This window comes from Pithys albifrons, chromosome 6 (genome assembly GCF_047495875.1).
Source record: "Pithys albifrons albifrons isolate INPA30051 chromosome 6, PitAlb_v1, whole genome shotgun sequence".
In the NCBI taxonomy this organism is placed as follows: domain Eukaryota; kingdom Metazoa; phylum Chordata; class Aves; order Passeriformes; family Thamnophilidae; genus Pithys; species Pithys albifrons.
Window position 1 is genome coordinate 11,877,227 of NC_092463.1, and position 16,009 is coordinate 11,893,235.

Genomic DNA, 16,009 nt, shown 5'->3' on the forward strand with positions numbered 1-16,009 from the left:
TCCTTCCTGCTTGCAGAAGGCCTTTCTGGGTCCCACCACTCTGGTGGGGTGAAGGTGCTTTTCTGTTTCCATCTAAAATCCCTTCTTGGACAGTTTGTACCAATTCTTTCATAATTATTTCATTTGGGAGGATGGGAGGGAAACTGTCTCATAATTTTCAGATTCATTGGAATTTTTCTCTGAGCCCCAGACACCTGGTGGAAAGACGCCAGCAATGCTGTAGGCTGGTTCGATGTACCAATAAAAATAAAATTAAATTAAAAAAAAAAAACTCGAGTAAGAAAAGCGCCATTCTTAGAAAGCCTCCAGAGTTCCAGCTAGAGCACAAACAGCTGCTTATTTGGGACTCTTCTCGGGTAAATCAACAGCCCCGGGCCAAAGGGGCCGCAGCTCTTGTGGTCTCGCAAAAACCCAGACCCACCCCAGTGGGGGAACACACAAGGAAGGGAGGAAGGAGCGAGCAGGGAGAGGGAACCATCCTCAAACCGCGCCTGAAACCTCGCCCGAGGAGGGTCGTCGCTTCTCTGGGGAGAACCAGCACGGAGAACCCCCCGCGGGCCGCGGGTCCCTGCCTGGGTTCGGCACCGCGCCCCCCTGCCCACCCCGGGGGGAACCTCAGCTCCGCGCCCCCTGCCGGCCCCGCCGGCCTCTGCCCCCTCCCTGCCGGCCTCTCCGGGGCTCTGCCTCGATCCCCCGGGCTCCCACCGCCGGGAGGCGGCAGCACGGCTCGACGGGGAGGCAGATCTCCGTTTTGCCCCTTGGCTGGGGTTTCCCCCTGCCCAGGGAACAAGCGTTTTTGCTGGAGCTGCCCTCCCCAGGGCTGGGGATGATTTTTCGTTTGTTTGGTTTTGACCTTCTTCCTCCGCTGCCTCCCGCAGGCCGGCCCGTCCCGCACCGGCGGCCTCGAAGGCTGACGGGCAACGCGCTACCGCCACCCCCCAGGCGAGCCTCGGGAACGAAGGGGCTGAAGGGGCTGAAACGGTGGAGACTGGGAGCGACTCGAGGGCACTTCACCAGGGTGTGAGACAGAGGCAGTCGGTCCGTGTCACTCGGCGACCTATGTCCCTGCTTCCCATGGGTGAAGGCAGTGCGTGACCCCCGTGGAAATGCGGTGTGGCTGCAGCTCTTGGCCCGCACGGGGGGCACGGACTGCTGCGGAGGGGAGAGGGTTGAAGCCAGGGCCAGGTGTACCATCGGGAAATACCATCTCCAGCCCCGGACCAAAGAGATTCGAGACCGTTTCTTCACGGCTCGACAGGGGGCCAAACAGCCCGTCCCCATCATGCCTCCCTCTCCACAACTACACCCTCTGCAGCCTCGAAGCCCAGTAAGGCTGAAGCAACAGGCACCAAACGCCCTCGAAAAGCCCCTGTCGAACTTCTGCAACCCCAAAGAAAACTGAAAACTACGGTAGGGGCGAGCCAACAGCCCCAGCAACGAGCCCCCCGAAACAGCGGGGCGAGCCAGACCAGGAGTAGCGCCGCCAGCCCGTGTCCGGCCGCGGGGTGCCCGACGCCCGGGAGACCACCCTCCCCCTCCACTGCCGACTGTTGGTTCCTAATTCCTACGGATTCAACCAGATTTCTCAAGTGATAACCGGGGGCGGGCTGGGGTCTGGCCCCTGAGTCCAGTTGCAGTGAAACCACAAGAAAACAGACGCAGGTGAAAGGCAGAGAGCGCGCCCGCTGCCGTGAGCGCTGCCGCAATACTTGCGGGGGGCCGGGGCGCCTCGCACGATGACGGGCGGCAACGGGAGAGCCTCTCCCGAGGGCTCCCAGCGTGGAGAGAGGAGCCGAAGAAGCAGGCCTTTTCCCGGGAAGGGGGCTGGGGGCGGCGGCGGCTGTCGGTGCGGGGTTAGCCTTCGGCGCGCACCTTCCATCCCCGCGCAGCTCCACCGGGACCTGCGCAGCTGGCCGCGCCTGGCCGACCCGCATCGAGCAAGAGCTTTTCCGGGAATAGGCTACTAAGAGCAGCGGGAGGAGGGGGAGAGTGGGTATGAAATAAAAGGCTAAAGAAACAGTGAGATTTTGGGACCAGGACCAAATCCTAACGCGTTACATAAAAGCCACGGGCGGTTCTTATCAGCAAGCCCGGCCTGAAGAGGAACAATTCCCAGGAGCGGCTCCAAAACAACCCTGTTAAAGGAACAATTGTGAAATGCCAACTTCCCACCAGAGTATGAACAGCAGGAGCCGGGCATGTCCTGTCTATAACCGGGCTTCTGACAACCGACAGAGAGGGGAGGGGACGGGGGGGATCCTCTCTTGACAAGATTTATCAAGAAACATTTAACTGGGCTTTAATCATATTAGCAAGAGCCCAATTAGGGCTGAGAGCGAAGCGAGGCGGCCGGCGGGCTGGGGAGAGGAGGAGGAGCAAGCGATGGAGTCACTCGAGGATAAAGTCCTTTCATCAGGCTGCGCTCTCGGCAAGCAGAGGAGTGCGAATAATCAGTGCCCTTCACTGGGGGGGACGGGGGAGGGAGCGGGTGGGGAATGTGTGTAAAGCATCATTAAGGCCAGGCAGAAGGGGTTTTTTGTTTTTGTTGGTGGTGGTTTTAATTATTACGGCTATTAAGGTGGTGCTTGTGGGCTTCCTTGGGCGCTGCTGTCAGGGACGGAGCGAGAAAGAAGCGAAGGGGTCGGAGGCACCTGCTGCACCACGACGACCTGATCTGCGTGTGCGAATAGGGTTCTCCCTACGGGGCAAAGAGAGGCTCCGTTCCTTCCACTCTCCTCCCTGCCTTACATCCCGGAGAATTTCCTTAAAAGCCCTTTTCCCGGGTCTCCTCTCCCTAATGTCGAGCCCTTCTCCGACGCATCCCGCCTCCGAGCGCGGCTCCTCGCGGGGAGCGCGGCGCCCTTTCCTCACCGCCCCCGCTCCGCAGGGCGCGAGATGAGGGCGCCGCGCAGTCCCCAGTGGATGCCAGCCCGGGAGCTGGGGCTCGTCGAAAGCCTCGGGAGAAACGCAGCTCTGGAAATGCCTGGGTCAGGGGCAGAGGGCAGAAGATGTCCTCCCGGGGTTCAAACTTGCCGTGCTTTCTCTTTGGGAACCTGCCCCGTCCTTAGGGACTCACTCCCTCCAGCTATAGGGGATGGGAAGGGCGACCAGAAAGGAAATAAAGAAAAAGTAAATATGACAGGTAGGAGCAAGCGAAGAGCATGGCTATGAGCCCACGAACTCCCCACTCCCAGGTTACGCCACTGCGGGGACACGACGGTAGGAGCGCGGCAGAGGCCGTGACCCTGTCCGCGGCTTTGCAGACACCGCCGGCAGCTGCCGGCAGCTGCCACGACTTCCTGCCGCTGCCCGCGGCCAGGAGCAGGGAGACCGGGCTCTTGGGCAGCGAAGCACCTTTCGCCCAAGAGGAACCATACCTTTGCACCGCGGGGCACAGGATGCCGTTTTTTTATTTTTTTTAACAGGGCAGGGCCCAGGTGGGGTTTGTCATTCTCACCGACGAGCATCCCCGCTGTAGGGAGAGATCTGCCCCCTGCCTGGCGCGGGTGGTCTCTCGCCCCCACACTCCCTCTCCGCCTCCTCCACGCGCCCCGGGCCGTCCTCGGGGACGGGCGGCCCGTGGGGCAGCGCTTCCCCCCCCGCCGTGCCCTTTGCGTGACCGTGCCCCCGCCGCACCTTCCCTGTCTCACTCTTACCTTTCTGCCCGGCCACCGAGGAGCTGCACCCACTCCCCCCCCCCCCCCGCTCCCGCCCCCCGCCCCGTCTCCGCCATCCCCGCCGCAGGGGTGTCGCACGCCGCCGCGCCGGCACAGCCTCGGCTCTCGCCTTGCGCGCACTCGGCTGGCGCTGGCAGCCCCGCCGGGTTCATCCGAGGACAGCAGCGGCTCCGCGCCGCGGCTCGTCTGGCTGCCAACGCCGCGGCGAGGCTGACGCTGCCGCGGCCGGGGGTGACTCACGGCGGCAGCCGCCGGCTAGCGGATCCGGCAGTCGAGCGGGGAGCGGGCACGTCGCGGCCGCTCCTCGCCCCCTTCCCGGGTACCGCGGGCCACCCCTCGCACACATGTCACCCCTTCCCCGGCCCCCCTCCGCTTCTGCCAAGTGGAATAAACGCCCTGTTTTCCGGCAAATGTTCACCCTTCCGACACCGAACGGGAGGCCGCCCCCCTCCCGGCCGGGCCGGCACCCCTGTCGGAGGCGGGTCGGGGTCCGTGCCCGCGGCCGGCAGCGCTCCCGGCGGCACCCGCCCCCAGCGTAAGTGACCGTCGGGCCCGGGAGGGGGTGGCCGAGCCCCGCGCCCTGCCCGGGGCGTGCGGCCGGTGGGGCCGCGCTCCGGCTCCAGGGCTTGTGCGGGCGGGCGGGCAGGGGCCGGCGCAGACCCCTGGCCGTGGGCCCGAGCGCAGCCCCGGCGATGTGCCCCCGCGCTGTCCGGAGCAGTGCCCGGTGTGCGCCTGCGGGAGAGCCGCCCGCCTGCATCGGGACAAAGGCAAACAATAGCCCAGAGCCCGCTGAACGGCGGGGCCGGGAGGGGATGCGGGGCGCAGACCGGGACAGGGACCAGGAGCCCGAGTGCCGGGCAGCGTCGGTGTCATCACCGTTAAGCTCTGCCCTGTTCGGCAAACAGGCTGCAGGGTTTCAACTGCCTGCGGTTTCCATGGAGTCCTCCTGGCACGTCCCAGCCGGAACCTATGGCAGATGTCTTCACTGAGAGCCCTCAACAGGTCTCTCCCACTTCTGCTCAGAGCTCCCAGGTGGGGTCTTTGCAGATCCTTTACACTGTGTAGCTCAGCACCAGGAGTGTTTTTAAGAAACATACTGCATGCATGACATTGGTGTTCTGAAACAGAATTTTGAAGCTGTGGCAACACATGTCTTCCAGTCTACATTGTCAGATGTTGGCTGGATGCAGAGTTTTGAAAGTGCTGGCTCCCTAAAATGAGAATATTATTAAAATCTCATTTATTAAGAAACCCAGGCCACAAAGATAATTGTAATTAGGGCTACATTCTCTACATACACACTCAAGTTTTGGATATAGGATGAAGGCATGACTGGGCCTGTACTTAAAAATAAATCTACTTGTCAGAATTGTGCTAGAATGATAAGCCATGGATTTAGGGACATGGATTATGTTGTCAGTGCTTCAACCTTAAGTTCATTTTTAAGTCCAAATTTCAGTCCTTTGAGAAAAGAAAGGCGGAGGAGGAAGAGACTATTGTAATTGAAATGCTGACATTGCTAACCATGGCAGTGTGAATTCACTACTATAATAAGACCTCAGCTAGCAGCCTAATTCCATAGAGGTGATGTTATCCAGTAATAATGTAATCAGTTTGTTGGCTGTAACATAGGAAACTGGAAAAAGGTCTATTTTATTGCTATTTTTGGCCAAAATTTAAAAAAATAAAAACCTATAAGATGCCAGGATTGAGGCAGGAGTGCTACCTCTGCTATTTAAAATAATAAACCGAAGTTCATCATGAATATTTTTCACTTTAGTGCAGTTTTACAAAAGCATATTTAAAAAGAGACAGCTAATGAGAATGCAAGCTTTCATGCTAGGGATTGGAGGACAGAAAAGCCCAAGGGGGTAACATTGTTAAAAGTTCTCAGAGAGGTCCTGAAAGCACAGAGTTCACTTTACAAAATAGTTTTCTCCTGGGTAATTGCTGAATGAGTTTGCATTGATTTGCAGCTGCAAATTTAAAGGAAAAAGAAGAAAAGAAAATAAATGAAAAAGACAAATGCCCTGTTAGTAATTTAGAATTATGCCACAACCATTAAGAAAATTGCATCAGATATATGAAAAATTGAAAATGACCAGTTAAGTTTTTGAGTTTATATATGCGGGATTCTCTAGCCCTCATATTTTTCTTTTGATACATGTTTTTAAGGAGTAAACATTCTGATGATTGTCTAGGCATCTGGCTCTCAAAACAGAAAAACAGCATAAGTGATTTAACTGGTGAGATGCATGTGCCAGTGAAACCTTATCAGTGACATATTCCACAGAGGGTTAGTCAATGATGCCAGTTGGTGAAGTCAGAATTCCAGCCACTGTGAAGGAAGCATTTTTGCAGAAAATTACAAGGTTAGGGACAGGCCATATTATCCCTCTAAATCAGGTTTAGATTTTGCTGTTACTCTTGATGATGTTCTGCATGTTTAACAACCAAAGTTCACTTAGGTCAGTGGGACTCTTTGGGCTGGGGCCATGAATTCTTTGAAGGAGCAAATCTTAAGTTTCTTCATGCTGCTAGGAAGCCCAGCAGTATTAAGACAAAGATATGTGAAAGTATGTGAAGACAATGAAAGCAAAGTAATGAGTATAGGCAAATTCTAACTGCCCATTTTAACAGAGCCTTACAAGAATACTTGGGTGTGTCTGATTCAACCCATTCAGAAAACCCTATGGCATACAGCTGCAGGAGCAACACAAATTCTGGAAAAACTGCCAACAGAACCTGAAAGAACTCTGAGGGGTTTTATTCAAATTTGTTGAAATTTCTGGAAAATCATGTTTCCTGAGTAACATACAAGCTCTGTTCTGCATATACATATATCATATGTTGTCCAGTAATTCTTGAAAAGTAGACTAAAATTGCTACAGTAACTATCTTGTTATCTGATTTTCTTAAGGCAACATTAACCCTCTTTTAAGATTTGGCATTTAACAAAGCACTATCGTAAGTATTGCAACTGCTGTGAATGTGTGTAGTCTGGACTGTGGAAAATCAGGGGTTGGCATTCACCATCAGGCTTACATCCAAAAACATATGAGTTAATTTGCACTACATGACCATTGGCACTACAGAGTAATGAACTGGAAGAGGTATTTTGAGAAATGTAGATGGTTTCAGAGGTGCCCTTAAACACTTGCTTGAAGCTAAAAATCAGATGTGATATAACGATAGTTGTTTTGGTTTTATTGTGGAAGAAAATACCAGGTTGTGATTGTTGACTGGATGTGAAACAAACTTTATGGCTGTATGGATTGGATGTGGCACACCAGCAGTCATACAGATTTCTAGGGGAAGCATCGTGTATTTTTCTGTAAAAAGAGTCAAATGACAATGAATTTAGTGTTTCTCACAACTACAAAATGAGAGGGCAATGAAAAATTAACTGAGGAAATTAATGCATGGATATGGAATTTGGTAGTCTGGATGCCAGCTGCCAAACGGGAAATCCCCAAACCACTAATTGAAGGAAATGTTAAGAACTTAACAGGTGAGTCTCCTGTGTTTTCACTTTCCCCTCCTCCCCTACCCCCCCATAATTATTCACTTCTGGCTACAACAGAAAGATTACATGAGCGCAATATGAATATTTTTGCTTTCTTGGTGCATTATTCTTGAAGTCCAACCTCCTTCTTTGTCATTACTCACAGTTACTTAGTTTTTTATTTTTGATACAAAAGGTCACTTTTTTATATTGAGAGATTGAGTATGATAGTGCAAAGGTGGGTCCTTGTGTATACAGAAGCAAAAGAAGCAAGTAAAAGAGGAAAAGGGAAAGCAGAGGGTATTTGGAGAGCACAGGAGGAAGATAGGAAATGTGGGGCTCACAATGGAATGACTGGTGATGGAACGGGCATGAGGAGATGGTGTAGACAGCAGTGTTCAGAGTTTGTCATTTGCTCAAACTACCCCTTATTTAACATGCCCTGCATTTCTCAGTGGGTATGCAAACCTGAAATCTATGTGCAACAGTGAAAGATTGAGAAAGTAAGGAGAGAATGAAAAAGCAAGAGGCAATTTCCTAATTTGTTTCTTTTCCATTTCTAAAACCTACCTAGCCCACAAATTGGGTAGGGTGCACTTAGAGTCTTGGACAAAACTAAGCTGGAGCTAGAACAACGTTGGAAAAAGATTCCTATCTGACCCTCCTTGTTCTCTCCTAAAAAAAAATAGAAGGGACTTAATGTCCAGCAAAATCATCTGCCCCATGGCAAATGCATGACAACAAGAAGATAAGTGTATCTGTTCTGAAAGCAGAGTTCAGGGTGTATATATATATAACCACAACTCATATTTGGTCCTTCTGACAATATGTTGAGCTAGAACTTTCATATTGTCATCTTTTTCTACTTTTTTTTTTCCACTCAGTTTTCTTCTTTGCTTTTAGGACAGAAAATCCCTCATGCAATGTGGTCCAGGTTATACTGAACCATGGATGGCTCATGCAGAGCAGTATCTTATTCCCCTCATGGCTTACTCATATTGCAAAAGCAGAGTGAGTAATGGGTGCTGGAATTTAGCTCTATATTGCATTTTGCATCTGGGGTTTCTTTAATAGGTTCATGAAGTTCACAAACTAGTGTTAGTAATTTTTTTATTTTTCTACCTCCCATTCTTGCTTTGTTTTCATTTCTCTAGAGATTTTCTGTGGTCTTGGAGGACTTTACAACTTTTCAAAATGACACATAACTATATCAAAGTGGTCCAAGCATGGTATAAACAAAAAGAGTGCTTTTGTGCTGCAGGATGACCAGGGTTTGACTGGACATGATCCCATATAGTTCTAGGACTTTAGGTCAGCATTGCATCTTTACCAGCAGCAAGGTTTGCAGTGACTGCAAGTCTTAAGGATATATGCATAGAGAAGTAGTGCTGGACTATTCACATAGCAAGTGGAATGCTTTAAATAGTACTCTGCAACATCATCCTTGGATCCACTGGGAGAAAAACTGCTTTCAGTATGCTAGTGATGTTCTCAAAAACCTGCCATAGGACTCCAATTACAAGGGAAAATTTGAATTTAATAAGAAGCTCTCCAATGCACTAAATTGTTGATGCATTTGTAGTGAGAAATATCCTGGTCCAGATAGATTTTCTGAGAGTATATGTAGGTCAGACAAAGAGGGCCTCAGGAAGAGAGGCAAAAGAGACAAACAGAAGTGTTCAAAATCACAAACAACTTGTTATCTGATCTGGAAACAGAATGGAGGGGTTGCCTGTAGCTGCACTTTGTTCAAACTTCAGTAAGGCTTGTAACATAACTTACCATCAGTCCACACAGTTCATGTCAGACTCTGGATTGTGAGTTTCCTTACTGATGATTCTGCAGCCTCCCAGGGTTCCTGGGGCTAGTGTGCAGGGGTCTGTTTGCTCAGAGATCTCTATTCACTGCAAAGAGGCAGTGGCAGAAGTGGCTGTGAGTTGTTGCTGTATGGGTAAAATGTTGGAGGTTGCTGTGCAAGCAAGTCTCCTCTGCACTGTTCCAGTTCAAAGTTGAGTCATCTAGATGAAACCAGGGAAAAGTGTTAGTACAACCAGTGTTAGGTCACAAAAGAATAGAGACAAGGAGGAAGGAACCATCCAAAGGTACACAGCCATGGAAAATCTCTTCGGTCAAGCATTGAGTTCAGACCCAGAGAGTGCATGCAGTATAGATGTTCTGAGTCTAGTCTTGTGTCCTATCAGCCAGATCACAGTCATTTGTAAAAAAGAGTCTGATGCTTTCTAGGACAAACTGGCTGTTTAGTTTGTCTTTCTAAGCAATCAATAAAACTCAAACAATGTGCTTCTAGAAATTATCTTTGTATTAAAGTTGCCTTATTCCTATATGTCTAAATCTATGTTTGGATGTGAGTTGTAGGACCTTGCATCCTACAATATGTAGAGTTAAATTTTGACACAGGAGCAACTGCATTATTTTTCTATTCATTTTCCTAATCTGTAAACAAGCTTTTGTGCAAGACTATTGGCATTGAAAGTCTGTTTGAAATTGAGTTGTGGAAGTGCAAGAGTTCATAACCCTTTTGTTGCAGCAACTGTCAATGCAATCAGAACACTGAGTGCCTGCAGTAGGAAGAAGTGGTAAGGTCTTCCTTAGCTGTTCTGGCAGAGCCCTAAGGGAGTGCAGCAGTGCCAGCTACATGACAAAGGACACAGATAATGCATACAACATCCTTCTCTCACCTCTGCAAGAAAGAATTGATAAGACACTTTATTATTCAACCACTTCCTGAGGCTAAGCTTCAAACTCTTTAACATGACAATGGTTTCAGCAGCATCTAGCAAGCTTTGCAGCTCCCTAGGTTCCCCTTTTGACAGCAATTGAAGAATTTTCCATTTTGACCTTTATTTTCTTGTTTATTATATATATATTTATGGATCACTGCTGCTGGCTTAATATGTTAACAGTTATTGAAAGAATGATCTGGTAAATACTTAAGTTCATGTAGATTGTAAAATATAATATCTTTCATTATATTATTTGGTCACTCACTTTAAGATTTCATTAATATGCTTTTCTTAAATAACAAACAGATCCTGCAAAGCTGGTTAGCCATGTGAGGACCATGTGGTGTAAGCAGTTATAAATACACCAGTAACAAACATTTCAGAGAATTATAAATCACTATAATGTTCAACTCCAGTGTGTTGATGAATAGTATCTTTATTAACTTATTAACCACTTATCAAAATGATTTGTCTTGTATTTAGACTTAGGTTTATGTTCTGTGTAAATTTTATATAAAACCTGACTTTGTTTTCTTTTGCTAGACGTATTTATTTCTGAGTCAAAACTCAGTCTCTTTTGCAAAAAGGAGGAAAATCGAAGAGGCATAATAATCAGCCTAAACTCATCCAAAGCACTTTAAAAATAGCCAGCCCACCTACTGCACTGGGAGATTTTGTAGTGCAGAGTACAGAAGCACAGTGTGGAGTAGCTAAGGAACTGTGCAATATGTAAGCTTTTCAAAATGTACTCAAAGCCGTGTCTCTAACCAGTACCAGATCTGCTCCTCCTGAGGCATTTGCCTCTCAGACCCCCACTGCCTTGCAGATTGGTGCCCAGGGTGTTTAATGCTGCTTTCCATGAGAAATGTCCCTGCATGTATTTTTGCTTTGAAATCAGTGGCTCATAGTGGAGAGATCTGTGGCAGAAGGTGGTTGAAAAGAGCGAGACGGTGTTGCTGCTCAGCCACTGGTGCAGTGGGCGGCGGTACATTGGCATTGTCACTTGGGCTGTTACACAGATGGCCTGTGTAAACTTGAGTAAAATTCTAGCAGATAGGTCTACAAAGGGATATAGGCACGCAACTGCACTGTGTGGGCCTTGCTAGGCTCCATAAACCATGCCCAGCTGTCGTCCCACTTTCTTAGTGTCTTGACTCTGCCAGGGAGCGTGTTACAAACTGCCTGCAGGTTCTGATAAGGGTCTTGGTTAAGACCTTCTCTGGGCAAGTCTTCCCCACAGAGTCCTGTACAAAACTGTTGGACTGTTTGGGCTTCTGCTTATACTGGGCTATTGTTTCTTGATAGATCCTATTATTATCATGGTGACATGTAAATACATGATGTATACACACATTAATTAAATTAAATAGTTCTAATTTTCAGAGACCATTTTTATCTTTTTTCGCGCTCTTCCCTCCATCAAGTTTTCTCTCTCTTCCTATAAACTCTTGCTTGTCTGTTCCTCTAGTCAGTTTTTATCAGTGTTTTACCTTTAATTGGTGCACTTATTTGGCCAGTTTACCTAATTTCCCAATAAAGGGTCTATTGGTGAAAGAGCATTTGGCGTGTGAACAGCACACATTGCAAAAGATGCTGCAGGAGGAAGGGTAGTATGCATGCATATTACCACACTACAGCTTAGGTCAGGTGGTCACATTGCTGTATCTGAGTGGAAACTTGCACCAAAATAAACTTTGAATTTGACTAAAAAATAGGGGATTTTCCCATGATAGAACAAACAGAATGTACTATGCAGGGAAATGAGGTAACTCAGTCTCATGGTTTTCAGCATCACTGATACCTTTTAAAGAGAAGGCTCTAGGGGGCACCTTGTAGCACCCTTTCAGTACCTAAAGGGACTACAAGAGAGCTGGAAAAGGACTTTTTACAAGGGTATCTTGTGATAGGACAAAGGGCAATGGCTTTAAACTGACAGAGGGCTGGTTTACATTAGACATTAGGAAGAAATTCTTCACTATGAGGGTAGTGAGGCACTGGAACAGACTGCTCAAGAAAGTTGTGGATACTCCATCCCTAGAAGTGTTCAAGGCCAGGCTGAGTGGGGCTCTGAGCAACTTGGTCTAGTGGAAGGTGTCTCTGCCCATGACAGGGATTGAAACTGGATGTTCTTTAAAGTTCGTTCCAACCCAAAACATTCTATGATTTTATGATTCTAAAAGGGTCAACTACCTGCCAGAAACTGCATCCTATTAATGTAAGGCATATTGGCATTTCCTTTGAGCATCTCTGTTACAGAATTTGATGAAACAGCTTTTGTTTGTTCACACTTTTCTGTCTTAAAAATTGTGTATCATCAGTAAATGTTTTTTCTGCAACAGCTTTCACTTTCTTCTCTATGAAGACAGAAGTCAAGTAATCCTATTGCTTTGGTTATCATTTTCAGCTTGATGAAAGATGTAAACATGTAGACTTTTACTGCTCCTGACAACAAGGACTGTAACTAGTTTACATGCTGAGATTTGTTAATTTGTTGTCTGTAAAAGTTGATCACTACAGGAATGGAATATGCTATAAGACTCTTAATAGATTTTGTGGAGGTAGGAAAAAGCAATTGATAGAGGGAGTACAAGTTAATACATGGAGTGCCCTTCACTGTTTCCAAAGGGAAGAAAATTCTCTACTTTGCAATGTTTTGCAGACTTTTGGTGCCCTGTGGTAGCAAATATGTTCTCAGGATGAGGGTTGTCTAGACTGTGCACTCCAGATGATTGTAAACATTTTATTCAGCTGAGAGCTGTAGTTCTGTAAGTGGTTGGTGGGATTTGAAAAGACCTCAACGTGCATGGGGAAAGAGGAACCTGCTGTAGATCTGTTGGGCCCTGAGCTGCCAAGCATATAAATATGGATAAGCATGTCCCACTGACTGCAGCAGAATTTAAAATCAAGCTCTTTCAGAAGTTTTTCCAGGGTTGGGATTTTAAGCAGTGTCTCTGTTAAGCTACAGTGAAGCAAAGAGTATGTGTTCATACAGTTAGCTTCCTCAAGCCAGTGCAGAAAATAAGGGAGGTTGTTATGCAATTATTGCTGTATGTCTTTCTATCTATAAGCCTTAATTTTGCTCTGATTTTTTTTGGTGTGTTTTGTTTAAATCCTTGAAAAGATGTTATTCTCTCACTGAATGTGTTTTTCCTCCTAAACACAAGCTGTAAATACATACACAGATAATATAATGTGATTTTTTTGCTTGCAATTGTTATGTGTTCTATGTGAGGCAAATTTAGAAAATTATTATCAATTTGTTCTATGCTAGGCAAATTTAGAAAATTATTATCAGACCTCATAAGCTCAGATGTGGAAGCTCCTTGACTGGTCTTTGCCATGGAAATTGGAAGTTTAAACATGTAAGTGTATATCTGAAGGAAAAATCTCAGAGGTAGCAGACAAGTAGAATTTAGCAGGGTTGTTACAGACACAGTGACATCTGGTTTTTATTGCAGTTAATGATTCCTAATATTATGTGCCATTTTGTGTTATATAACCTTTTATTATTAATCTGCATCTCCTCTTACAAATCAGTTTTCAACGCTTTTCCCCCCATCATATCTTGAGAGTATATGGGTATACATTTATGCCTACTAAAAAAACCCTAAATTCTTCTATATTAAGAATTTTTGAAGTACTTGGAGATGGATTCTGTGTTCTCCATGAAGTAACTGTTGTCCTAATCATTACCAGGAATTGAACCTGGAATTAGCAGAGCTAGAGAATAGCTTGACAATTTGAGCTCAAAAAGGCTAAATCTTCTGGCTAACAGTTGTAGGAGAGTCATGCCTTTTGTGGCTCTGGCAGAAGTTACTAGTTGGAGAGGGAATTATGTTTGTGCAACTCAAAATTGTTAGAGAAATCCAAGGGAATTTGGAGGTTTGCAGGGAATGCAAAATCGGGCTCTTCCAGGAGCTTCCCAGTAAGCATGAAAGAGTTTTTTTTGGTTTTTTTTTTTTTTTGTGTGTGAGTGTTTGATGGGTAGCAAGAAATCCTAGTGCCTGACAATGTTCTGGCTAAGTGTGCTCTTCAGTTTTCCATTAGTGGTGATGTAGTCCATCAGTGAATCCTTTCAGGAGTAACCATATGGCATTTCCTAAACCCTTGTCTGTGTATCATGTAAAACTTAGTGTTACCACTCTAAAGAAAGACCTTGAAAAGTTAAATGCCATTGGAATTTAGTAATGTAGGCCACAGTGTAAACTGTGGTTGAGTTAAGGCTTTCTTTAGAGAAAGAACCTGTAATTGATTAAACCCTGCCTCTAGCTAGATAAAAATGAATTTGAAGTAGATTAATATAAAAACAGTTAAAAGCTTCCTCGTTGTTGTCAGTTTTCAAAATTAAACTTGTCAAGAGCTTGGCAGAAAGATCTCAAAGGCAGATCTGATCTAAACTGAGAAAAACAAACCCAAAGGAGCAAAGAGCAGTGTGGACCTTCTCACGTTTGGTTGATTTAAGTGAATTTTCTCACTGAAGGCTGTGATCTTTAAGGTCCTTCCAACCAAAATGATCCTGTGACTTTACAGTCTTCATTTTGGTTTGCCAAGCCATTTTTCTCCAGACTACTATCCTACATGATTTGTGTCTCATAGCTTTGTCTAACACAGAATTTTCTTCTGTACTGCTTGATCTCTCTTCTTGTGACCATGAGTCTTCTCTGCCATTAAATGAGTGTAATTACTGTGAGAACATAAACTAAGGGCAAAACTTAAAAGATAGTCTTGGATTCAGTAAGAAACTGTCTGAGATAGAATTGAAATGGAGACAGCATAGCCTAACAGCTAGAATGATGTCAGATTTTTTGCTGGAATATGCTTCTATCTGTAACTTTGCATGGCATGTGACTTCTGTGTCACAGTTTGTCCTATTGCAGACACAGATGCAGTTTGCTAGCAAGGTGGTGCAAATCTCTGTAATTCATGTGGACACAAATCCTGCAGTCCTTATGATGAGTGAAAAGTGAAACTCACAGGCCATCTCCAACAAATGCTACCAAAGTGTTTATCAAAAAAAATGTTGATTTTACATAGTGTCACATTGGAAAGTAATTTTAGAATATATTTTGGCTTTTGATGCCCTTTCTTAATATATTTTCCCCCTTATCCCTTTGTACGTACAAGTAGGTCACATTAGTGACCACAGGTATGAGTCTCGATTCCATTGCATTGGTTTCATGCCAGAGCAACCCCACTGTTTTTCACAGTACAAAAGTCTGATGATATGTGGTGAAAAATTGATCCCATACATATTCCTATCTCTGAGTGAGTGACTTAATATTTAGTGCTAAAAAATTTTCAACCTTTAAAAACAACACTTCTATCAGTCATGTTACAGATTTAAAGTCTGCTGTCTCACGACTTGCCAGAACTGCAGCAAATGCTGGGAAGTGAGCATGTCCTTAATCCCAGCAGATCGTGGGATATTTGATCCTTATATTTGACAGTCCTGTTGGAGCTAGTGGTCTTGTATATTGACCTCAGTGTTGAAACATGTACCTTCCCCTCCCCCCACCCCATGTCTATTTTGAAGCAAAATAATAATTTCCATAGACATAGGCTATTCATTCCTTTTAAATGGTAGCAGTTTGAAACTGTGTCAGACTTGCAATCTTATGGTCTAAGATATAAGTTAATGGAGACCTTGAGAAGGTAAACAAGGCAGAATTCAGGTACAGGATGTTTCATGAGTCTGAAGTTGTTCTGGGACTGTGGAATTAAAACTTAAGTCTGTTGTTACAGCAGCATACATATTGTAAATATACATGTTTCTATTATTTCATACATACATACATATATACATTGTCCCTCTAACTACTAACTAATCTACTACTCTATTTGCAATATGAGGGAAACTTTGTAGTATCTTTAATTTCTGAAGTTAATCAGCCTCTTCCTGTTAAAATTAGATGCAAAGCTCCTATTTAGCAATAGGAGCAATCTCATTACTTTTGATGATCATAAGCTAACACTCCTGAAACTAACTTGGGAAAGGGAGACAGACTGCAGTTTCAAAGGACAGATTGCTGAAGAGGTATCAGTGTGTAAGAGGGGTGTAGGGATCTGTGGCACATTTTGTGACT